The sequence below is a fragment of the Petaurus breviceps genome, unplaced genomic scaffold (genome assembly GCF_028583685.1).
Source record: "Petaurus breviceps papuanus isolate PSGF00001 unplaced genomic scaffold, PetGlider_PUasm1.0 173, whole genome shotgun sequence".
NCBI classification, from domain to species: domain Eukaryota; kingdom Metazoa; phylum Chordata; class Mammalia; order Diprotodontia; family Petauridae; genus Petaurus; species Petaurus breviceps.
In genome coordinates this window covers 8,376,658-8,400,881 of record NW_027185759.1, presented here as the reverse complement: position 1 = coordinate 8,400,881, position 24,224 = coordinate 8,376,658, and the positions used below count along the sequence as shown (strand labels likewise).

General features: G+C 44.5%; 1 protein-coding gene across 15 annotated transcripts in view; it reads left to right on the top strand.

The window, feature by feature from the left end:
- LPP (LIM domain containing preferred translocation partner in lipoma) overlaps positions 1-24,224 on the top strand; it is a 704,807-nt gene that overhangs the window by 175,817 nt on the left and 504,766 nt on the right. For 10 of the 15 annotated variants that reach the window (XM_069083318.1, XM_069083326.1, XM_069083316.1 and 7 more), the window contains one exon: positions 336-408. The gene's annotated coding sequence lies outside the window, so the exon portion shown is untranslated. Of the gene's footprint in view, positions 1-335; positions 409-646; positions 717-24,224 lie in introns of all 15 variants that reach the window. The other 5 variants (XM_069083322.1, XM_069083325.1, XM_069083324.1 and 2 more) reach the window with 1 other exon arrangement.

The window sequence follows — 24,224 nt, the reverse complement described above, 5'->3', positions numbered from 1 at the left end:
ACCAGGAGTCCCAAGTGAATGTCTGCTTTTTTGTCCCTTATTACCGTATGCCCTTGGGTGTTCCAATTCCCCGCCTGAGCCTCAGTTTTTCCAATTTGTCATTTAGCAGTTGGACTGGATTATCGCCTCCAGCTCTCATGCTGTGCTGCAATGACCCCTGTTAGCTGGGATTGGGTCGGGGTCATCTCCCACGTAGCCCTTTCCCCTTTCAGGGAGAGGTGTTCTTGTCACTACATTAAACTGGTGGCTTTCTTGCACGCGCTCTGTTAACCTTTCATTGGTAGCTATGGCTGACTCTATACCTTGATGCTGACTTTACACTCTTTCGTCCACAGTTGTGAGCAGAGCTGTTTGCTGAGCCTGGTGTCCTTGGACCATTGCTTCCTCTGCCACTGCTAACCCTCTGAGGTAAGAACTTCGGCACACAGCCAAGATAGTGGTGGCATTTCTGTAGAAGGGATGTGTTGGACACAGTTTCCTGGGTGAGGCGCCATCCCTCCCCTGCTGTGACTTGATCATTGGGAGCTCAGGCTAACAGTGGATTTACTGCACATTGTGGATGAGGTGGGAGTGGTACAGTATTGAGAGTCACACACCTGGCCCTTGTACTTACCACCCATCTGGGCCTCATTTCCCTCTCCTCTAGAATGAAGGGCTGGATGAGATGGTCCCTCTGGTCCCTTGCAAAGCTTGTCATATAATCTTGTGACTATGAGGTATGTAACATTATATGGCTACTGAGAGAGACATTGCTGTTTCTTTGTCTTTGCAAAAATGAAAAACGCAAAACTGAATGAGCTATTCCTAAAGCAGCTAGTGTGTGAAAAGACCTTCTAACAGCAGTCGTGGTTTGCATTTGTATGGTGAACACTTTGCATATGTTATATTTTTTGGTCCCCAAAAGAATCGTCTGAGGCAGGTGCTAACCCCATCTTCCTGCTGAGGAAATGAAGTGAGAAAGGCTACCTTGCTAAGCAATGCCTGAGGCAGGATTGGAACTCGGGTCTTGCTGACTCCATGCCCAGCACTAACTCCAGTGCTCAGTCACCGTAGGAGCGGAGAGTCAGAGACCAGATGACATCTGGTCCAGCCTTATTTTTGAGTCTTATACTTGTGACTCCATGAGTCACCCAGATATCCTATAACTAGTAAATACATCTGTAGTTTGCTTTAGTCGCTGTCCAACAGATGGTCCTACCCCAGTGAGGAGCCCACAAAACACACAACTCCACATTAGCTCCCCTGGTGGGCAGCCAGGAGACCACTGCTCTAAGCATTGGCAGCCTCAATCATGCTCCTGCTTGGAGGGGCCAAAGAGCCCTCTGAACAGGACCTTATCAAGTGAGAAAAGGTAGTGAAAAGGCATTGAGGGGTTTGCTTTGAAAGGAACACATTCATCATTCCATTTTGGAAACTCAAGCCATAGAACCATGGGAAAGGCCAAGTGAATTTTTCAGTGTCTGACAGCAGTGACTCCCTATAGGAAAGCCTCTCTAAGACATGGAGATCAGCAGAAGGCTTGTGGATCGTGGTTATGCCTCCTGCTTTTTCTGATCGTTTTGGAAAGTTTTTTCTAATATATTTTCCATACTATGATCTCACTTTATTCCAAGGAGAATTTTCTTTTCTTTCTTTTTAAACAGATGTGTCTGACATCCTGACGTCTTTTCCTCTTTCTCCTCTTCCCTCCCTCCTTCTTTTCTATCATCCTATCTAACATTTAAATGGCACTTTAAGATGTGCAAATATGTTATCTCTGTTGTTTGCAAGAGCAAACCCCAAAATCTGAGAAAGTTTTAAAAAGAAATGTATTTGATTGTTTGGTAGAGGAGGCCAAACCAGAAAGAAGCTTCCTGTCCAGGCTCTGGAAGGTTTACATTGTATAGGATTTAGACAAGGGTGCCTACAGACCCACCAGAGATACACAGTTGACCAAAATTCTCAGGAAGCCAACTTGAAAACAAGGTAAATTGAAATAAAAATGAGTAACTGTAAACATTTAATAAAATTTGAGTAAAGTCCAAACATAAAGGAAACTGAAACACAAACTTAGTGAACGCATAGCAAGACCAGGGTGTGGTAGTCTGAAAGACGATTGCTTTGGGTCTATCTAGGACCTGGGGAGCCACAAATACCTTGCCATCATCTCCAGCATTCCTTGAGAGTTAGCGGGGTCAGTGACATTCGGGGAGTAGACAACCTTTAATCACATAACATTGCACTTAAACAGTATAATAATTTTTCCCAGACCATATAATGAATCATTTTCCCTACATCTCTTTATCTTCATTTAGAAACTGATTATTAACTAGAACTAAGGTACTGTTTTAACAAACATTCTAAAGGGTACTGATAACTGGATGAATGTGACAGAATTTTGTCACCTGAGAGCATTCAGGGTGTGATGTCTCACCTGTTTAATGAACTTATAAATAGCCTAGATTTATGACAGAGACAAGAGAGATATTTTTAATTTAAATGTCTTCCTACAACCTGTTGCTGACATCTGGAGCCCTGTTCTAGTAAGGACCAAGCTTTCTCTTGGAGGTTTACCAATAATTAAGAATATTCTCTATGATCTCTTGATGACTTGCTTCCCCACTTATTTTCTCACTCTCTAGCCAGCTCAGTGGTTCAATGGATAGAGCACTGGACTTAGAGCCTGGAAAACCTGAGTGCAAATCCAACCATAGACACTTGACTATTGCAGGCCTCAGTTTCCTTATCTATAAAATGGGAATAAAAATAGCATTTACCTCACAGGGTTGTTGTGAGGTTAAAATAAGATATTTGAAAAGTGCTTTGCATGAGATAAAAGCACTATATAAATTCTAGTAGCTATCACTATTAATATTGTTATATTGATATTATAGCAATATTTTTATATTAATAATTTTACTATTGTTAATATTATTTTGAAGAACAAAACAATCGGTTTCATTTTAAATCTCTGTTATGAGTATTAGATTTTGCTCCTTCCCATCTTCATTTAAATATGCCTTTGTCCCCCTAACTCCTAGTACAGTGCCTGGCCCATGGTAAATGCTTATTGGGAATTATTGACAGGCAGCTATAACAAACAGGGCAGTAACAGACCCAGAAAGCGCCAGGGATCGCACCCCCTTAGCAATGCTGTCAGAACTAGAACTCGCCCCTGGGTGAGGGCTGCTTCTTAACCCCACCCTCCCAGGTGACTCGGTCCCCTTCCTTCCAACCCCATGCCAGCAGCTGGGAGCATCGCTGTGACTTGGGCCTCGCTAGATGTCTCCTGGCTGCTTCTTGTCAGAGGCATGTGCTGCCTTCGCTGGAGCTGCTCCCAGAGTTTTAGGCGATGAGGCCTGTGTGGGTCACAAAGCCCCCTGGGCAGCTGCTGACTCACCACTCTCTTGATCACAACCACATCGAGTCCTCAATCAAACTCTTCTGGTGTGTCATCTCGGGGTTGGGACCTCCATCCCCGGCACTTTCCCCATGGCTAGAATCTTCTTCTCGGTGGCCCGTGTTCTTGCTCTGCTGGCTACCATTTTAATCATTAACTAGCATTTACAAAATGCCTACTACGTTCCAGGCCCTGTGCTCAGCCCTGGGGATATACAGCTCAAGATGAAACACTTCCTGCCCTCAAAAAGCTTGTTATTGGGATTTCTTAACGTAAACACAGAAAGATCATTAAAGAATAGTTTTGGAGCGGCTAGGTGGCACAGTGAATAGAGCACCGGTCCTGAAGTCAAGAGAACCTGAGTTCAATGTGGCCTCACACACTTTAACACTTACTAGCCTTGTGACCTTGGACAAGTCACTTAACACCAACTGCCCTACCTTCCCCCCTGGGGGAAAAAAAGAATAGTTTTAGTGGGGAGGAGGAATCTGGATATGTTTCTTGCCGGAGCTGACAGTGAAGGGGACCCTTGGAGGGACGTTTAAGGATTCTAAGAGGAGAAAATGCAGAGCGAGAGGCATGGAGTTGGGAGATGAGTTGTGGATACGTATTCCCCCCAGCCCGTGCAAAGGGGAAGGAAGAAAGTAGAAGAGGCCCCATGTCTCACTGTATAGCAGAAGCATCTTGTCATGCCATGTAGAGGCCTAAAGAAGAGGGAAGAGAAATTCCTTCAGAGCAGTAGGAAAAGCAAAAGAAATGCAAATAAGGCATTTCCTGCCCAGCCCTCCCTGGGAACCTCTTCCAAAATGTCCGTCGTCATCTTGTTTTGGAAGCCACAGGGGACAGTAAACGGGCATCCTCCAGTTAACTCATTGAATGAATCGATTCATTCTTTTAAATTTCTGTGTATCTATATGTTGTCCCCTCTGATAGAAGGTAAGTGCCTTGAGGGGAGCCATGTTTTCATCTCCACAGTGTTTAGTACACAGGAGATCATCAATTCATGTTTATTGGCTGATTTACTTCCACACACACACACTCACACATACATAACACACATATACATGCAGAAGGTATCTTAGATATATATGTTTGCACATGCACACATATGCACATGCATACACAACACACACATGTACACGTATACACATATTTATGTATCTGTATCTAATCTACAAACTTACCCTTATTTGATCAGTTTAATGAAACCTAGAGGGCTGCTATCATAGACAAACAAGAGGTTATGTGGAGGATGGGGTGGGAAGATTGATCCTGTTGTGGGAAGGCTTTTTTCCTCTAGGGGAATAGGTGTTTATTATGATACTTGTAGAATTTCAATCTAATCGTTGTCTACCAGGAAGATGCAAGTGCTTCCTTCAGAGCAGTGGGTCATCTGGCCCCTGGAGGTATAGTCAGAAGCCACATTTGCTCATGACCCAATGTGTTGGCTGTTTTCCCTGGCTTGGGACATCAGCCCCTGATTTGGGCTTGGGCTCGGTCCTCTACATTATGTTCTCTTTAGACAGAGTCTATTTAAAGCTGCTTTCCATGGAGCATGAAATGGTACACCCTGTTTACAGTTTAGAGTTGAATACCTAATGGCCCCTGTTAGCCTCCCTCTATGAGTGAAGAAGGACTGATTTCAGGGAAAGGCCTTGAACCTCTTGCTGATCTCTGTATCTCCATATCCTGTAGAAGTGATTCGTGAGCAAGGAAGGACAGTGCCTAAGTTATCCTTAGACACTGGTCTCTAAGGCTGACATGAGGTGTTTGTGGGTAATAGAAGCCTTTTGGGGTTCAATCAGATTAATTTCCATTGTGGACAGAGGTTTGGGGAATGAGATCTGGATAAGACCTCATACTTATTTTTGAGAAAAGCATTGTGGTATATTAGAAAGACCACTGGGATGGCATTCAAGAATTTCAGTCTCTAGAGCCAACTTAGCTACTAATAGCATGACTTTGGGAAAGTGATGTCATTGTTCTTGGCCTCCATATTCCCATCTATAAAATAGTCCAGTTGGAATGGGAGTGTTGTCTAGTGGAAAGAACCTTGGTTTTGGAGCTAGAAAATCGGGATGAGGAAAATTCTGTTACCTAGATCATAAGGTTGTTATAAAGATGAAGTGAAGTCATATATGGAAAGGAATTCTCAAGTACTCAAGGGGCACAGTGGAAAAAAGTCTGGGTCTGGCATCAAGAGAACCTGGATTCAAATCCCACCTGCTTCTTAATAGCTGTGCGAACTTGCACCAGGGAGTTAACTTCTTCATTTGGACCTCAGTCTTCTCTTTTGGAAAATTTAGGGTTGGATTGGTGGTCTCTGAGCTCTCTTTCAGATGTAGATTCATGAGACTGAGTATTCTTAAAGAAAACCATCTTTTGGGTTCCTCTTTGATTGATTCTTCTCCTTTTCTGAAACCTTTTTCTTTTTTCTTAAAAAAAAATCTTCTCTTTTGTTTTGAAATATCCCAAATATATCCTTTTCCCTTCTATGCCCAGAGAGCCACCCCTTTTAACAAAAAATAGAGCAGAAACACGGGGGGAGGCAGCCCAATTAGCACATGCAGCGAGTCTGACAGTAATACACACATACAATCCTCTACTCCAGTAGCTCCTCAGACTGCCAAGAAGGGAGGGGAGCACCTTGTCTGAGGTCTCTCCCTAGAGGAGCTGGGGCCCCCATTGGCCTTCAGCATCAATGCAGCTTTCGTTTTCCCCAGAGCACTTGGTGGGGAGAAGGTGAGAATGTCCCTGCAGGCCCCACACCAGGCAGCATCTGCTCCAGGAGCCTCCTTTTCCAGATAAGCAAATGGAGGGAGTATAGAGAGATGAAGGGCCTGACTGAGGTCATGTGCAGGGGGGCTGGGGCCAAGGCTGGGCTCCTTAGATTTCTGGAAGAGAGGTCTTGATTAGACAGATAATAGACTAGATAATGCCACAGGACAATTGTCTGGTAAAAGGAATCAGTCACCAGGCTCTAGACCTTTGGGGGAATCTGCACATCTGGAAGGTATTTCAAAAAAATGAACTGAGCAGAAATGGACTTGGGGCCTGTTCAGTAAAGGAATGGGGCAGCCCCAGCTCTGTGCCCCCTTGGGCAGGCCTTCATTTAACCTTAGGCCATGTGCTGGGTCCCCCTCCTCTTCGCCTCCCTCCTTCTTCATGCCTTTCCCCCACATCTCCCCACCAAACTTCTCTCCCTGAATTACACCAAGTCAGGATGAGTGCCCATCCCCACGGCTGCAGCTAGCTGGACACATTAATAAACAGGGAGCCAGAAGGACAGAGGACGGATTACTCAACTAGAGAGCCAGGGGCTCATCATACCATGGTGGGACATTGATCAAAGCCTGCAATTCCCAGATGCCCGCATAGGGGAGATGAGTGGGTGCATCTCTACTCCTTTCTCCCTCACCCTGGCCCTGGGGGGCCAGAGTTAAGGAGCTGTGAACGGTGCATTTGTCACCAATAAGCCCACATCTTCATAGGCCCCAGCTTTTGAAAGCAAGGAATTCCAGGAGGGGAACATTCTCTCTTCCCTCACCCTTGCCTGTAGGAGTAACTTGGGCCTTTGTTTCATTGCCTTGGATCCAGTTATGGGCACCCAGGTTCTGGTGGTTGGAGACAATCAAGTACCTGCTGGCTGCCAGGCCTGGGCTTAGCCACTGGGGTTCCCATACAGACCTGTGACTAATCCCTGCCCTCAGGAGCTTACAGTCTACAGGAAGAGACAACATGTGCTTAGGTAGGCTTATACCAGAGATCTAAAATAAGTTCAACCATTCCTGGTAATGTTTTTCAGAGTAGGGGGCCGGGAGAAGGCTCTAGCAGCAGGGGGGTAGGGGAAGAGCAGGAAAGGCTTCTCTGCAGATGCATGATGGTCATTTCCCAGGACCAACCTTTGGACACTCAGGGCTGACCACCCTTTGTTCCAGTTGAATTTAAGTCATGCTGAAGACCCTTCCATGAGGTGGGCATCATTATGAGAACTGGGCATGGACAGAGGGGAACACACAGGTCTCTGTTCTTTGTTTTATTTATTGGGTTGGGGAGAGGGGATGCAGCCTGTAAACAGGTAAGGAAAGCCATAGGAAATACAGAATGATGCAGTTGCAGGGGTGGGGGCCAAGAATGTTGCATTTTGTCCTAGAAGCACTTGGGAGCTCCCAAAGCTGTTGGAGCCGAGGAAAGTCATGGACAGATTTGGGGTTTTGACATGTTGGTTTGGCATCTGTGATGAGTTCAGATTGGAGTGGGAAGGGAATCAGAAAACCAATGAGGTTATTTCATTAATGAAGGTTTGAACTAGGGAACAGACTTTGCAAGTAAGAAGAAGATTGATAATAACAGCAGCCGGGATTTATATCCTGTGTTTGAAGGTTTATGCAGTAATTTGTCACATTTATACATGTCATAACAACCCTGTGAGGTGGGGGTGCAGTTATTATCATTTCTCTTTTCATTTAACAAATGAAGGTCATCATTCCTATGGCCACCCAACTGGGATTCTAATGGCATGATTGAGAACCCTGAGTCTGGAGTCCAGAGACCTGGGTTCCAATCTCCTGATAGTCTCTCTTTGATCCTGGGCAAGTCACTTGGATTTTCCAGACCTCCATTCCCCCCCCCCCCCCCCCCATGTAAAATGATAGGATTTGGGTGGGTGCTGTCTGAGGCCACCTCTGGCTCTAAATCTGTGACTGTGGAATCCTGTGGCCATCCTTCCACAATCTCACCTGGCCTCCCCTGCCAAGTCATGGTTTCTGCTCCATGAGCTAATTCTTCTGCCCCAGCCCAGGGAGCTTTGTTGGGATCCCAGGGCTGGCTGGATCCTGACCTGGTCTAGCTTGTAATGAGGCTGACTGGCAGATGTAGGGTCTGCTGGGAGAGAACTCAGCCAGAGGTTCCTGAATTTGGTGGCAGCTGAAGCTCCTGATGAGTGGAGCTGTAAACAGAGGGCCTGGGCCCAGCATGCGGCCATCTCCTCTGTCCTCCACATTTCCATTTCTCACTTCCTTTCTTCTCCCTTGCAGTGAACACTGAAGAGAGGGCCATGTACTGGGAAGGGATCCTTGGGCTTTTCAGCAGTGCCGCAAGGCAGGTTTTGACAGCAGACATTCTTTCCAAGGTGTGAACTTGGTGGTCCTTCCCAGACAAGGCTGTCCCTGTGTGATCTTATTCAGGACATAATTCCTCATGGAGGGGATGACAGATCTCTTCTGACATGGCCTTCTCTGTCCCTCCTGCACAGCAGGGCCAGCTGCTTCTCCTCACCTTTGCCCTAAGCTGTGCCATGTGCCAGGACATTGCTTCTCCTTGGGAACGCCCCATAGAGGCTTTCTTTTCCTTGAAGAGGTGGACCAGGTGCCGTCTTCTGCAGGAAGCCTTTCTGGGTTCCCTCAAGTATGAGAGCCCTCTCTCCCCAACTACCTTTCTTCGTGTGTGTGTGTGTGTATTTCCTTATTTTCCTCACTACAACATAAGCATTTCATAAAGACTCTTTCATTCTCTGCACCAGAATCTACAAATGCTCGTTGCTTGCCTGACTGATTCTGAGAGGAAGGACCTATGTTATTAGAGGTGGCTGTTTTATCTTGGACTTGTGGTTCCCAAAGAGCACCCCAAACATTTTTCTTTCAGCCTAAGTTCTAAATCCTATTAATCTTGGTCTAATCAGAAATAGGTTAAGGAACAGTTTAACAAACAATCAATTTTATTTTTCAGTTTGCAAAAACATTTTTTCTCTAGTCTCTCTAATAATGCATTTTATTTTCTGCGGTCTCCTCTCTCTGTCTCTGTCTCTCTATTGTTTGGTCATAAAATCTTTCTCTATTCTGGCATCTGAAAGGAAATCCCTTCCTTCTTCCTGTAATTTGTCCATGCTGTGACATTTAACCTCTGTTATGAATCCATTCATACTTCCTCTTAGTATGTGGTGTGAATTATTGGTCTAAACCTAGTTTCTGCCAAATTACTTTTCAGTTTTCTCATTTTCTTTTGGAAGGATATTGAGCCCTTATCCACTAATGGGTTCTTTGAGTTTATTGTACACTTGGCTAATATTTTTATTTCTTCTGTATACTATGTACCTAATCTGTTACAGTGATCAGCTTCTATTTTTGAACCAGTACCAAATTGTTTTTTTTTTTTTGGTCACTTTAAAAAATTATTAATTTGTTTATTTACTTTTAGTTTACAACATTCAGTTCCACAATCTCTTGAGTTCCAAACTTTCTCCCCCTCCCTTTCCTTCTCCGCCCCCCTCCCCGCCCCATGGCAGCATGCAATCAAGTGCAGGAGCTACAAATATCTACACATTAATCATTAGTCAGGTTGTAAAGAAGGATTATAACCAATGGAATGATCTGTTGGAAAGAGGAAACAAAACGAGAAAAAGAAACAGAGCAGGCAGTTTGCTTCAATCTGCATTCCAACTCTGTTCTTTCTCTGAATGTAGACATCTCTCTCCAACATGAGTCTTTTGGGGTTGTCTTATAGCCTCACATTGCTGAGAGGAGCCTAGTCTATCAAAGCTGGTCGTCACACGTATGTTGTGTCTGTGATTGTGGACAGATTTCTCCTGGTTCTGCTCTTCTCACTCAGCATCAGTTTATATGAGTCTCTCCAGGTAAATGTGAAGTCCATCTGCTCCTCATTTCTTATAGCACAGTAGTATTCCATTACATTCATATACCACAACTTGTTCAGCCATTCCCCAATTCATGGGCATCCCCGTAATTTCCAAATCTTTGCCACCAGAAAAAGAGCTACTGTAAATATTTTTGTACATATGGGTCTATCTCCCACTTCTCTGATCTCTTTGGGATATAACCCTACAAGTGGTATTGCTGGGTCAAAGGGTCTGCACTTATTTAAAGCCCTTTGGGCACAGTTCCAGTTTGCTCTCCAGAATGGTGAGATCAGTTCACAACTCCACCAACAATGCATTAGCGTTCCAATTTGTCCACATTCTCTCCAGCATTTGTCATTTTCCTGTTTTGTCATCTTAGCCAATCCGGCTGGTGAGATGTGGTGCCTCAGAGTTGTTCCGATTGGCATTTCTCTAATCAATAGTTATCTAGAGCATTTTTTCATATGCTTACAGATATCTTTAATTTCATCTTCTGAGAACTGCCTGCTCATATCCTTTGACCATTTATCAATTGGGGCTTGTATTCTTATAGATTTGACTCAATATTTTGTATATCTTAGAAATGAGGCCTTTATCAGAGACACTGTTTGTAAAAATTCTTTCCCAATTTTCCACTTCCTTCTTAATCTTGGTAACATTGGCTTTATTTGTACAGACACTTTTCAATTTAATGTAATCAAAATTATCCATTTTGCATTTTATGATGTTCTCTAACTCTTGTGTCATCATAAAATCTTCCCCTCTCCATAGATCTGACAGGTAAACTATTCCTTGCTCTCCCAGATTATTTACAGTATCAGCCTTTATACCTAGATCATGTACCCATTTAGACTTTATTTTGGTATATGGTGTTAAAGACTGGTCTATGCCCAATTTCTGCCATCCTATGTCCCAGTTTTCCCAGCAGTTTCTGTCAAATAGTGAGTTTTTATCCTACCAAATTGTTTTGATGATTACTGTCAAGAAACAAATTGAAGGAGAGGGGGATGCAATTTTCCTGTCTTCTTCCTACATTAGTGATTAGTATACCTATCTATGTTTGGAGAAAAGTGCCTGACCAGAGAGCTTCCCTTGTGTCTTATAAACCCATTTGCCAATCTGACTGGGGGTCTTTGGAGACTGTGGGAAGGGAACAGATTTTTTTTACCTGCCTGGTGTGTGGGCACTCTAAGAGGCCAAGGTGAAGGAGGGGTTAGCACAATCCCTGACTCCAAAGAAAAGGAGTTGAGGTACTTTTTTTCTTTGTGCACTGCACTCTGTGGAAAAGGCCAATTCCCCAGACTCTTCTCATGTCCCAAATGCAAACAAACCCTTTCCTACAGGAACTGTCAAGGGTATGTACCTAAGGTAATTCTGGAGCCTTTGGTAAATTTAGGAGGTGCTTAGTTTATTGTTGATTATTTGGGTGTTGTATCTTCTTGAAAAGGTGGTCTCCTTTGGGTGCCATCGGAAGAAGTGTTAGGGCTCATTTGGCAGGCATTCTCTTTCCTGGTGACAGTTTAGGATCAAGGGCTTATATGCAGAAAACAGCTAGCTGTGGTGATGGATACATGCCTTGTCTTGAGATTTCATTGGTCCATGTTAGATTCAATTCAGAAGTTGTTAGTAAGGGACTAGAGGTGGAATGCCCTGGGAACACTAAAATAAGATAAAAAATGTGATCTAACAGCAGTGAACTTCTGGACTGGATGGGCATCATCTCAGCACACAGCTTCATCTAGTAAATGGCTTCACCCCTCCTGGCTGCTGTGCTCATGCTGTGTCCACTTGGGCTGGAGTGTTCCCTAGACCAGCGTTTGGGGGGTGAGGGTGGTTTGTTCTCTGTTAGCTGCCAAAATGATTTTCCAGAAGCTCAGGTCTCACCAAATCATTTCCCTGTTCAGGAAACCCCTGGTTCTCCCCATTTCCCCAGAATAAATTATAAGCCATTCTAGGATTCCCAAGCCCTTCCCGGTTTGGTTTCTCACCACACATTATTCCTCTTCACCTGCCCTATTGTCCAGTCAGCCTGACGGTCTTGCTATTCCTCCCACACGACCCCCCTTTCCTTCTCTTCTGTCTTTGTGCTCCCCCCATCCCCCACCTTGCCCTCCATGCTGAGAAGTATCTTCTCCTATTCACTGGTTTCCTTCAAGGTGGGGCTGCCAAGCACCATCATTTACACAGAATCTTTCCTGTTCACACCAGCTGCTAGCTCCCACTCCCATGGCTTATATTATGGTATATAATAACTGATATGTGATATGATTTTATATATATATATAATAAATGGGAGAGTAGACACATAAGTTAGCGGTTATTAATATCCTTAGTCACTTTTTTTTTTTTTTTTGCTTTTTGGAGGAGGGAAGGAAAGGCAATTGTGGTTAAGTGACTTGCCCAAGGTCACATGGCTACTAAGAGTTAAGTGGCTAAGGCCGGATTTGAACTGATGTCCTTCTGACTCCAGGGTCAGTACTCTATTCAGTGTGCCACATAGCTGTCCCATTAGTCACTTTTTTAAAATATCAGAAAGCTTTGAGTTTCTTTTTTTCTGTGTCTTTATTGTCTATGTCTATCCTAGACATGCCTTATATATCAGTCTCACATTGTTCTCACAATTCTAAAGCCTTCAGCATAGGTCTCCTCTCTATAAACTTGGTCAAATCTGGCTGCTTTTCTTGTTTTCATTTTCTTTAAGGCTATTTCTTGCCCTTTGGCACATTGCAGAGACTGATGTCAGAGTTCAAGTGTGGAGATTCTACTGTCCTTGATGGGGAAAAAAAAAAAGTTAAAGAGCTGGTTAAAGTGGCTTCCATTTCTCTACAGGAATTTAGCTTGCCTTTCTGAAGGTATTAATAGGGAATAAACAGGTTTTCACGAGCGTAATTCAAAGATGAAAAATGTGAAGATCCCATTGTCCTTTTTGGTAACAAAGCAGCCCCTCCTTTCTTGGCTCTTCCAGTGAAGTTTCTCCTGTCCATGCATCTGCATCATTCAGGGGTCTTTAGAAAGTATAGCAAGGGAAATAATCCTGGTTGAAAACCCTCTGATAATCCCCATTACCCCAGCATGAAAACAGTGCTTTCCAAAGGCCTTCTCATCCACATAATGAGAGAGGCAGAGTCCAGCTTGAGGAGGGACTGATTCCCTGTGTGGGGTGAGGTCTTCCATATGCCTTGGATGGGGGCCGGGGGGGCATTGTTGAAGAAATCATGAGACTATCCTGAAGGAAACCAGTGACTACCCAAAGGAGCTTGTCCTCATCCTTTAGACATTGGAGAGATCAGCTGGATGAATCAATTACTCAAGATTTCAAGAGAATCTGAATAAATGCCCTATAGAACTTGTCCAACTGCATGTACATCCAGGGAAGACAGTACAGATGGACAGGGCACTTGACCCAGAGCTGAAAAGCTGGAGGAGAGAAGGCTGGGTACAATTATTAACCTTTTTTTTTTTTGACCCCAAGTTCACTGGAATTCATCTCTAATAAAGCCTTAATTAAGCCCTAAGAAATTACCTGTGAAGCCCCTCCTGGAAGTTTTTGCCTTTGGTCTTTTAATTGTGAAAGTCCTTGTTCAGGAGATCTCAGTGGGTGGTGGGTCTCTGGAAGAAGCCCCAGGCTCCCAAGGCCTGCACCCACTGCTTGTGGTAGAAAGTGAGTTTGAGATTGGGGCACATGAGCCACCTCTCACCACAGCAGTTTGGGGTGCTTCCTGGGCCAGGTAAACTTTTTTCCCCTTCTCTCCCCTTCCTGATTTGTGAAGAAAGGAAAGAATAAACCTTAGCAATGAAACCTCCAGCCTTGGGCCTCCTTGTTGAAGCATCCAGGGTACCTTGATATCCTTGTTTCATAGGCTTTAGAGATGAGAGATCTCTTAGAGACCAAATCTGTCACTGTGGTTTTACAAAGGGAGAAACTGAGGCCCAGCGAAGGAAAGTGAGATGACCCAGGTAGCAGATAAGAGTTATTCTTTGCACCCTGGTTTTAGAATCATGGATTTAGGGCTGGAAGAGATCTCATACCCTCATCGGCCCTTTTTACAGATCAGGAAACAGACCAGGAAGGTCCCAAGAACACAGGTGAGGGCACATAGTCCAATGTTCCAGGGGAGGGAATTAGTGCTAAACTACAGTAAGCATCACAGAAATTGACACCAGTTATGAGGTAGGTGATGAAAATGAGCCTAATGTAAGAGCAGGTAAAATAATGTGGGGAATACAACCAGAGAGCTTGACCTGGGGACTCCAACACTGATGAAGGCAGCTTGGCCAAGTGCAACAAAGCCTTGCCACTGTCAAAGAATCCAGAGGAGAAGTCGAAAACTCTCCCAGCCTGGCCTTTGGGACCGTCCACAGCAAGCAGGCAGCCAGCCTTTGAGGACTCACTGTCCTACAAATTGCCTTTCTCACTCTATTCCCAGTACAAACAACTAAGTTCCTTTTAGAAGACGATGTTTTTTTTTTTTAATGTATTATGGCAATTACATTACTGAGGGATAGTTTTTTTTGAACTGCTATTGAAAAATGTGTTTTTTTTAAAGGAATAAAAATTGATGCAAATTGAGAATTCATTTTGGCATCTGGGATTCCAGAAGAAGGTGGCAGCCCTCAAAGTTTGTCAGTACTCAAAGTTCTTTCCTTCCTAGTCTGACTCAACAAACTCCCTTTGATATAAATTAGATTCTAAAACAAAACTAACCAAAGAAAAAAATCCACTGTGATCTCAGTAAACTCAGTGCTCTGCTGCCATTGATCTCATGGTTGGGATCCCTCTGATACCACCGTGTGCTTCCTATTCTGGTCCTGTTCCAGCACCCGACACAGTGCTTGGCTCAAAGTAGATGTTTAGGACATCTTGTTGCTTGATCTACCCCCCGTTGGATGGGCAAACCATGCTTACCTGGCACTCCCCAGGCAGGAGATTTTGCCTCCTGCCTTCATGCCTCAGAGCAGGCTGAAGCCCACTCTCCTCTACTCCCCATGGCTGACATGATCTTCCTCCTCACCCCTGCTCCCCTCTTCCTTCAGAGCCTCGTTCCCACACCTGGGCATCTGTCAGGCACCTCTGGACCTGTTTGCTTTCCTTCCTTCTCCGAGGAATTTTGCATATTTCTCACACATGAGTTACATGACCTCCTCTCTGTGCATCATGCATTCCCTCCCGTAGACCACGAGCTCTTAGAAGCCTTGGTTTCATCGCCCAGGTCCAGTGACTTGCACATAGCAAGCACTTGATTCCTTGCCTGCTGAACTGGATTGAACCCTGGGCCTTGAGCCCGGGCCTCACTGACACTGGGCTGCTAGCGGCCCCCATCGCGGGTGCCTCAGCTTGCGGTTGGTCTAGGGGACTTCGGATTTGGTCCCCAGGGCTTTCACCTTTCCTTACTCTCTAGACCTGAGCTATTTTTCCCCTGCCCCTGTTTTTGTCACCTTCACTTGGTGACTTTTTCCCATATTGACTTCCTCTTTTGTCTTCTTCTGTATTCACGTACTGTAGACCACAAGAATGTGTTTTCTAGACTTTGTTTAAGGCAAAAATAATAAGACAAATTCAGAATTAGCATACTAGGGCAACTTAATTAGGATTATCTTAAATATACACCCCCAACATAATCCTCTTTTCCTCTTTTCTCTTTTGATGATTTCATCGTTTTCCATGTGTTTAAATGTCCCTTTGGGGTCTCCCCCAAGTTCCAATCACCATCTCTGAACACTCAGACTCCATCAGTGCAAGGCTGATCTCATCCCTGTCCCCGCCAGGCTCAACCTTCCTCCCCTCGCCACTCCCCGGGTTTGGCTGAAGGCGCCATCATTCTACCAGTAGCCCAGGCTTGAAACTTGATTGTCATCTTTGATTCTTTCTTCTCCCTCATTTCCCATATCCATTCCATTTTCAAAGGTTGCCCTGTTACCATTATCACTGTGAGGGTTTTCTGCCTCTACTCTTTCCCCCATCCCCTAAGTCCAGTCCTCCCTTCTACCTCTCACCTCTACTGTGGCAGTGGTCTGGTCATTGTCCCCCCAGCCTCGAGCCTTTGCCTCCTTCACATAAGCAAAAATGAGGAATTCTAAGGCACAGGCTTTAAGATGTCACTCCCATGCTCAGAATTTGTGAGTGACTTCCTCTCTTCTCTGACATAGAGATTTGGCTTAGCCTGCCATCAAAGGCTCCCCAGAATCTTCCCCAATTTCTCTACCAGCTGGGGCTTACGTTTCCTTTCACACACTTTCTTCTGGAGTCACAGTGTGCTGATATCTGGGCCCTGCCTCATTTGTTATTGGCTGCCTTTCCTGGGCTGTTCCTCCCCTACCCGTGCTTAGAAAAGACTCCCTCCTTACTTCTGTCTCCTCAAACTTTTCTCTTTCTGCAAGGTCTGTTCAGAGTCTGCCTTCTCCTTGGTGCTGCTCATCACTGCTCCATTCACGTGTCCTTACCTGGGTGCTGGGAAGTGTAATAGCAAACATGTAGGGCCTGGGGGTCATGTCAAGGGCATTGAGGTGGACAAGTACACAGAGAACTGAGCCCTGTAGTCTGGAACACTTGGGTTCCAATCCAGCTTCAGATGCTTACTGGTTGTGTGACTTTGAGAAAGTCATTAACCTCTGTCTCCCTCAGTTCTCCCCCCCATATCTCTCTCTCTCTCTCTCTCTCTCTCTCTCTCTCTCCCTCTTCCTCTCCCTCTCCCTCCCTCCCTCCCTCTCTCTCCCACCTCTGAAAACATCAGATCCTTTTCTGCCTCATTCATGTTGTACTTTGTCCATTTAATGTTCACTCGCTTCTCACGTTCCTGGACTCCTTGGAAGGGGGAAGAATTTGGAGGAAACTCCAAAATGCTTCCTAAATAGTTTGCTGCCCCACTCCCCCTTCTTCTCCTCCAGCTCTGAGTGCCCTACTCAGATCTCCCTTTGTTCTTTCTTGTTATCATTGCTTTGGCTGCAGGGAGGTTCCCTGGCTTGTCTGGGGGTCCACAGACACTGTGCCACAGAGCTGAGCCTGGAGCCCACTGTTCTCATAACCCCGTCATGGCTGAGGTCCCCATCATGCGGACCATGCTACTTTGGAACGTGGAACAATTTCCAGCATGCCTGGGTCAGCATAAATCCAGATGTGAACAGCTAAAGCAGGGCTCCTGCCAAGCACATAATGAGTAGCACATGTGTGAAGGCTGGCCATCCTCTGTCCTGGAGAGCCCCTGTGACTATTCGCTGCCTGGAGGGGAATCACAGCATGTCCAAGCTAAAAGAGCAGGAGGGATGATTTACTCCAACCTCCTCATTCTTCATTTGAAAACAACAAAAACCAAAATCAAAAACCCCAGACTGTAGCCCAGAGAGGCTAAACTACTGGTCCAAGGTCACCTGGCTTGTCACTGTCATGCTGAACTTTGAAGTCTTGAGGCACTGGGCCTGGAGTCAGGACGATCTGAATGCAAATCCATACTAAAGATTCTTTCTAGCTCTATGTGACCCTGGCCAAGTCACTTAATCTTTGTCTGACTCAATTTCCTCACCTGTAAAATGGGGACCATGATCATACCTACTTCCTAAGGTTATTGTGAAGATACAATGAGAATACTCATGAAGTCCTTAGCGAACTCTGCAGGTATATATAAATTTTACCATTTCTGTTACTATTACTCTTACTAATACTGTTGCCATGCTGGCTCCCTGGTTCTGCCTAGTGCATCCAACCATGACTCTGCAGTTTTTTTGGACGGTGACTAGTGATGGCAGGTTATGTCGGAACCAGATGCAGGGCCATGAAATGTTTAGAGCTGGAAGAGATCTCATCTAGTAACTTCATTTTAATTATTTTTAAGAAAACAAAACCACTCATTCAGAGCTTAGTGCAAGGGCACTCTGGGAAGCCTTTCCTGATCTTCCCATGTGCTTGAGCCCTTGTCTGTCTTGCAGGGTCAGATGGGATCACATGTTCCAAAGTGTTTGCACAGTGCCTGCCACAGAGTAGGGCTATGGGAACGCTCATTCACCTTTGCTGTGCTTTTTACTTTCTATTATCTGCATACATTGTTTTTGCCCAATGGAGTTCCTTGAAGGCTTGAACTTTTTTTTAAAATGTATTTCCACCTTTGAATGTGGTGCCTGCCCCATTGTAAGTGCCAAATGCATGTTGTCAGAGTGAAGGGAATGAATGAGCACATGTGGCTGATGAATGACACTGTTTACGGAGCACGCAGGTATTTACCTGTGTCCTTCTTGAACTTTCTCCCTTTTCTAACTCGAACCAAGGCTGCTGGATCTCATTGGTGCTCACCCCAGTGTATGCCTTCATCCCCATCTTCCCACAGAGTGATAGCTGCCTCAGTCTACCCATGAAGAAACTGCAGCTCAGATAACTGAATTGCCTTCCTCAAAGTGGAAAGCGTCAGAATTTCAAACCAGGTCTTCTGAGTCACGATTCAAGGCTTCTTCCACTGTGCCCATTTCCTTCTCAGCTGTCTAGTCTATTGTTGAGGGTCCCTGAGTCTTGAAAAATGCCCTACCTTGGCCAGCCTGGGGCCAGTGAAGGGAGAAGGAGAACAGAGAGCAGGCATCCCCTCTGGGATGGGGGAACACTGCATTTTCTTGCTTGGCTTGTCTTCATTTCTCAATAAGCTTATTCCCAAGCATTTACACACCCTCCTCCTCCTCCAGCCCCATGTGTGTGTTATCCTTAATTCCCTGCAGTGTGGATATTCTCTCACTGGCTTCCTTCCCTTTATTACTTCATTTCTAGAGGAAGGGGGTGTGTGGGGAGTGAGTTTAAAGCCAGGATCCTGCCGCTTAATCAGTTATTTTCCTCTTTTAATGAGGGTGACTATTGTGAAATAAGTAATTATTAATTACTCCAAACTAATGAAATATTGTCATTTCCTTGCCCAAAAACATATGGAAGAAAAGGGAATGCATATGGGTATTTTTAGGAAAGCATATTGAGGAATGGACAAATCCTGGTGGTGCCAATCCGCGGAGCTGGCTGGCTGAGACCACTGCCACTCTGACTGGCACTGAAGTCTTTGCACTTTTTCAATCGTTTTCCAAGGTAACATCTGATCAGATGCCACATGTTGCTATGAGGAGAATAAAGGTCCAAACGTGAGAAGGTGCTATGGCCCCTTTCTCTGTGTAGAAATTATTCCCTGCCTTATATCTTCAAAACTTTGAGAACATTTTTTATTTGCCTGCCTCTCTCTAGTGATTAGGGCTGAGTACTGGGTATGATTCATAGGGTTTTAAAGAGAGAAGAAAACTTGAGATTGCCTAGAAACTGGAGGAGATAGCCCCAAAATCTCTAGGTTCATTAGAAAAGAGGCTTGAATCCACAATTATAATATTTAGAAGGTATAAACATAAAATTATACACTTGGTTTCAAAATGTCAACTTAGCTTAACTTAGTACCTGGTACATAGTAAGTGTCTAATGCTTGTTGACTGAAAAGTACAAGATGGCTGAAGTATGGCCTGACTACAGTTCATTGGAAGAGACATTGCATGTCCAGCCAGAGTTTACCATATGATGCAGTCACTAAGAAGAACAACGTAATCTTGGTCTCCACGGAGAAGTGGAACGTCCAGGCTTTATTCTGGACCAGTAAGACTACATCTGCAGCAGAGGCTCCATGTTTTAGAACAGGGCATGGATAGATTGGGGGGGGGGACGGGGATCCAGTGGAGAATAAACAGGGGAATGGAGTGGACTGACATTGTGATTGGTTGTATGCATCAGGCTTTTTACTCTGCAGACTTCAAGGCTCAGGAGAGTTATGGTATCTGTCTTCAAGTATTTGCAGAGATGTCATGAGGAAGAGAAAATAGAAGCTTTTTTTCCCCCTCTAGCTTAGTTTTAGAGGGCAGAAGTATGAGAAATGGGTAGACATTACACAGTAACCAACTTAAGACGAACAACAGTAGCAGGAGGGAAGCCCTTCTGAATAATGAGAGCTATTCCGAAGTTGGCTGGGCTGCCTTGGTGGAGACACAGTTGCCACTCATTGGAGGTCCTCGACAAACATCAATATAACTTTCCTCTGTGTGTGTGTGCGTGTGTGTGTGTATGTTTGTCTAAGTCTGAGACTCATCATTGTGAGCTACTCCCAAAGTGGAAAATTCTTATTTTTGATGAAGACCAATAAATTGCTTTGGGAGCCCCGAGGGGTTTAATGATTTGTTCAGGGTGTACAGGTAGTGTATGTCTGAGGTGGGAATTGAGTACAGGTCTTCCTAATGTCTACTTTCTCCTTTACACCATCAATGAAATCAGCACCAATGATATAGAATCATTATTTATGAATAGCTAGCAGTACTTACAGATTAATAAACAGATAGATAGCTATGTATCCATAACCTCCCTCCCCACCCCAAAAGAACAAAGGAAAGTCAGAATCCTAAGGGGGAGGTGAATCTTTCCCTGCATGTGGTCCTAAAGGAGCCCACCATTTTTCTGTCCTTTCACATGCACACACACACACACACATACACACTCTCACACACACAGACATATACACACACACCCACTCTCACACACACACCCCGAGCATTCAGTTTAAAATATACACTTTTGCTTGTAAAGTTCATTTCTTCTCTTTCCCCATTTTCCTCTTTGGCTCCCATGTTTTTCTTCCCTTGGATTTTACTGGGACTGTTCTCAGGTGTCTTGTCCCAGAACAGAGCTCTCTGTACAGGACTTGGGGATCTTTAGAGGAAAGGTGATCTGCAAATGTGTGAAATGCATTTCAAAAACAGCTCATGATCTATGGCACTTGGTATTAAGCAAGACGATATTAGTGAGGTTTGCCTGCTGTGAGGAAATGTGGCAGCTGCGCATACATATTGGGAGCGGGTGAACACTGAGTTGCCATGACACTCGTGGGCTCTGTTGAGATCAGCTTTTCTCTGAAGGACTCAGTGACCTTGACCTTTGTTCACTCCACGGAAGCTGTTGCTGTGATTCCAATTTGTGCCCCATCTTGAGCAACATATTAAGGGGCTGAAAGACGCTTTGGTCTCTGCATTTCAACTAGGACTTAGACCCCTTGGTTTCTTGCTCATTAGCACTTGGCCCAGAGTAGAGATCTTCCACAGGTCAGAGGTGAAGAGCTTCCTCGTGTCTCATTTCTTAAGCGGGGCAGAGCAGGACCTCTAAGTGTCAGCAAAGGAAGGGAAGGCTTGGAGAAGGCAGAGGAGAGTAATGGCAGACCCCAATGGCCTTCCGCTGCCTCACATCCGTCTCTTTCCTATGCTTCTTTCTATCATTTCCTTTCTGGCCTGGCTTTCACCAGTTAAACATACCTCCCAACTCTTTTCCACAGCAAATCCTACATTCCCCTGTTCTGTACATTCGTGCGGCCCATAGTGTTGAATCTAGACAATGATGATCATTTCATAACATTTATATAGTGCCTTCTATGTCCCAGGCTTTGTGCTAAGTGCTTTGCAAATATCTCATTGGATCCTCCCAGCGACTCAGGCAGGTAGGTAGTCATTAGTGTTTCCATTTTCTAGCTGAGGAATTGGAAGCACACAGAGGTTCAGTGATTGACCCTGCATCACATGGTTGGTAATTTTCAGAGGGTGGGTTTGTACTTGAGCCTTCCTCTGGGTCTAGTGCTCAATCCACTGCGTCATTGGTAAACAATGATAGAGGGATACAAGCCAGTGTTTTTATCGCTCATCTACTATGTGCCACACAGTAAGAATACAAATACAAGCCAAAAAAAAAAGACAGTCTCCACTCACAAGGCACTTCCACTTTAATGGAGGGAGACATAACATGAAGAGAAGGGGTGGGGAGAATTTCAATATCGTTAGTAAGCAAGCTGAGAAGAAGGGCAAAATAGCAGAGCCAGATTTAAGACAAGTCTGCAGAACTGATTAAGACCATACCATATTTCATGTACTCTGCTAATCCCTGGGCAGATGAAGACAGGCAGACAATCTCTGTCCCCAAAAGCTCACATTCTCCTGGGATCGAGGTAGCCATGGCCTGAGTGCCTCATGAAATAGGGGTTGAGGCCAGGGACTTAGCAGTCAGAAGAGACAGCTAAGGGTGAGAGATAGCTAAAGGCTGGATGCATCTCCAGGGTGGAAAGGCTGTGGGCCAGGAGGTGGAGAATTCCAGGAGAGAAAGTTATCCTTGTTCCTTCCTGTGTGAAGATCCCTTTTTCCTTGAAAGCCTGCCTCATATAATACTTTCTACTTGAGAAGTGCCCTTATTCCCACTTACCCAAACCCTCAGCAGTTAGTACTACAGACTTGTGGTATTACTTTGTATTTCCGTTTTTTCTACTCCCCTCCCCAGTAGATTTTATGCTCCCTTAGAGCAACCACTACTAATTAGCTAATCAGTCAATCACTGTTCCTGTGTAGCCTTGACAGAGTAACCTGCATTGATAAGTGTTTAATAAATATCTCTTCATCTTAATTAAAAATAAAAGTATAGTGGAGTAGGAAGGAGAAGAGAGGAGAGGGAGCAGGTAGGCAGAGGTCAAGAAAACAGAAGGTGTCATATGTTTGCTGGTACTACAGTCCATTGTATTTCCACACAGTGGTCTACATTGTACACTCCTTATGAAGAAAATGAGAGACTGAGTTTCCCCTTGGGAGAAGGTGTGATAAGTTCAGAAGGCTGTCCAGATGAGCCTGGGAGCTGCTCACTCCGCCCTAGAAGTCAGCACTTTCCCCCTCCCCAGGCTGTGGCCAAAGCGCTGTTGTCCCAGTTGGCTTGCCTCAGTTGAAAAGTCCCCTTCCCTAGTGCTGTGTCCTCATTTTCTTCCCCCCTCCGCCTTTGCCACCATGGTCTCTTTGTCTCAGGTTCTCTCCAGTATATACCTCAATGCTTCCTTGAAATGTTGGGCCAGTTCTATTCTCTGCTGGTCCTGGTGATACCATGACAAAAACAGAAACAAAATTAAATAAATACAAAAAAAAAACCAAACCAGTCTCTAGAGGCCCTCCCATGTTCTTGGTTATGTAAGTCAGACGTTGAGGATTTATTAAGAGCCTACTATGTTGCCAGGTACTTTGGTGAGGGCTCAGAATATAAAGAAGGGCAATGCCCTTTCTGCACCCAAGGCATTCACCTTCTAATTTTACTTCTGATGTGTATCATAATAAAGACTTTCTGCAGGAAACTATTAATGATGATTTTTCCCTTATGTAAATAAATGCAAATAAAGATAAAATGATAGGAACAAATTAAGAGAGTATATACATATATATATATATATATATATATAATCTCCAGGGCATCAATTTTAACACCATGTATTTAAAGTAATGTAACCACACACACACACACACGTGCACACGCACACAACATACTAAGCAATCAACAAGAATTTATTCAGCGCCTCTTGTGTACTAGAGCTTGATTTACACATGAGGGATATACAAAGGCAGAACTAAAATAGTTTTTATCATGGAGTAACTCACATTCCTTTGGGAGAAACACTCTGTACTCTTAAGTAGGAAACATACAATCAATCAATCAGCAAGATTTATGAAGCCTCTGCCAAGGGGCAGAGAGTGTGTTAGGCACCAGGCTTACGAAGACAGTGAGTCCAACTCTCGACTTCAATAAGTTTACATTCTAAGTCAATGAGTCAACCAGGATCTATATGAGTATGTCCAGAAAATAAAATGGAGAATAAATGCCAAGGGCTACATCGGTCTGGGTCCAAGCATTGTTTAAGTGATTACTCCATGATAGGTAGCAAGTGGTGGGATTTAAGGTGGAAAGAAGCAGAATGCACTGGCCCCTGAGGGGATCAGTAAAGCCTCAGGTGAAAGCTGGAAGGAGGCAGTGCTGCTCTGAGTTACAGCTGAGGAAGGAGTGAATGCCAGGCTTTGGACACATTGCTTGGTCAAAGTCAGAGTGAGGAGACGTGGAATATCTCAGGTCAATAAAAGCTAGGGGACAGAAGTGCTTGGGCTGTTGGAAAACATGGGGGATATTGCATTGTAAGCAGAGGAAAGAAGGTAGGTTGGAATTAGGCTTTGAAATGCTTTAAAAGAGAAGAAAGAGAAGAAGTGTCAGATCTCTGAAGCAATAGGAAGCCACAGGTTGAGATATACAATGGCCAGATCTGTACTTTAGGAACAGCATTTGTGCTTCTGGGTGGAGAATGATGTCTGGGGAGTGAAAACTTGAAAACTTCTTAAAATGGATCTTATAAATTGGTGTCAGTTCTGACTGTCTTCTTCACC